The following is a 2,138-nucleotide window of genomic DNA, read 5'->3' on the forward strand; positions in this document are numbered from 1 at the left end:
GGAACATTCTGGCTTCACCCTCTCCAGGACAAACCTGTTTGTTTCTCCTAGCAGTCCATGGTATATTCAACACTCTTCTCCAGCATCATTCATGTATGTTTTATTTTATATAATTAATTACTATTGATATTCATGTTATCACCCTATCTTTTCCAGTCTTCATTGAATCTTTCCTATTCCTCCACACTCCCATCTTCCTCTAGCAGACCTATTTCTGCTATCCTAGTGATTTTCAGATTTTCCCTTTTTCAAGCCCTTCTCCATTTTCTCTTCCTTTTTTAAACATTTAGACACAACTTGCTAATTTCTAGTTTCATAATAATTGTCTTATGTAGTATATGTCCTTAGGAGACTGAGTTATTTCATGCAGCATAAAGCTTTCTATATTGTCTCATGTCATGCTGTTGTTGTGATATGCCATTGACTCACCTATGACTGACTCATAGCGACCCTATGTACAACAGCCCTAAATTCTGTTCTTTCCTGTGCCAATCTTATTGTTTCTGACAGACCTACTACCATCATTACCATAGTCACTGAATCAATCCATGTCTTTGAGGATCTTCCTCTCCTACATTGTCCCTCCATCCTCCTAAGCCTAAAGTCCATTTCCAAGGAGTAGTGCCTCCTTGAAACATGTCCAAAGTATGTCAGACAAAGCTTTGGAATCCTTGCCTTTAAGGAGCAGACTGGTTTAACACTCTCCAGAACAAACCTGTTCATTCTCTTAGCAGTTCATGGTATATTCAATACTCTTCTCCAACACCGCAGCTCAAAGACATCTCCTTCTATCCTCCCTAGTCATTGTCCAGCTCTCTGATGCATAGCAAATGATTACAAAGACCATGGCCTGTATCAGACACACCTTACTCTCCAGATTGACATCTTTGCTCTTCAGTACTTTGCAGAGGTCTCTGACAGCAGACTTCCCCAACGCAATGTGTCTTTTAGTTTCTTGGCTGCTGGTGCCAAGAGTAGTGATTGTGGAGCCAAGCAAACTAAAGCTGTTTACAATCTCAATCTCTTCACCATCCATCACAATGTTGCCAACTGGCCCAGTGGTGAGAATCTTTGTTTTCTTGATATTGAACTTCAATTGCTATTGAAGGCTGCAGCCTTTGACCTTCTGCAGCAAGTGCTTCAGGTCCCCCTCAGTTTCAGCAAGGAGGGTTATGTCATCTGTATAATGTAGATTGTTGATGAGTTTTTCACCAATCCTGATTCCACAATTCTCTTCATAGAGCCCAGCCTCCAGGATAATCTGTTCTGCGTATAGATTGAAAAGATATGGAGATAGGACACATCCCTGGCATACACCCTTCCCAATTTTGATCTATGCATGGTTCCCTTGCTCTGTCTTGTTTTGTTCTGTTTTGAAGAACAAATTCAAGCCTTGAGTTGCAACACTTAAGGATGCTTTGGGCATAATATTAAATGATCCAGGAAGCATTAAAAGAAGATGGAAAGAGCATACAATCATTGTACCAAAAGGACTTGGTTGACATAGAAGAATTTCATGAAACAACGAATGAGCAAGAGTCTGTAGTGATGAAGAAAGAACTTCAAGCCACTCTGAAAGAATTGGCAAAAAAACAAGGTCCCAGGAATTAATGGTATACCAATTGATTTATTTCAACAAACAGATGCTGCCTTGAAGTGCTCACCAATTTGTGCCAAGAAATATGAAAGACATATTTCATATGTCTTTCATATGAAAGACCTGGCCAACTGACTGGAAAGATTTATATTTGTTCCCATTGCAAAGAAAAGGTGATCCAATAGGATGTGAAAATTATCGAACAATATCATTAACATCACATGAAAGCAAGATTCTGCTGAAGATTATCCAAGAAAGACTGGAACAGCACATCAACAGAGAATTGCCAGAAGTGCAGGCTGGGTTTAGAACAGGCTGTGGTACTAGGAATATTGTAGCTAGTGTTAGATGGATCTTGGCTGAAAACAGAGAGTACCAAAAGAATGTCTATCTGTGTTTCATTGACTATACAAAGTTGTGTGGCTATTTGGACCATAACAAATTGTGGCTAACTCTGAGAAGAATGGGAATCCCAGAAGACTTAATCACGCTTATGCAAAACCTATACTTGGACCAGGAGGCAGTTGTTAGAAGAGACTGT

The sequence above is a fragment of the Elephantulus edwardii genome, unplaced genomic scaffold (assembly GCF_000299155.1).
Source record: "Elephantulus edwardii isolate Elephantulus edwardi_28Jun2011 unplaced genomic scaffold, EleEdw1.0 scaffold00196, whole genome shotgun sequence".
Taxonomy (NCBI): domain Eukaryota; kingdom Metazoa; phylum Chordata; class Mammalia; order Macroscelidea; family Macroscelididae; genus Elephantulus; species Elephantulus edwardii.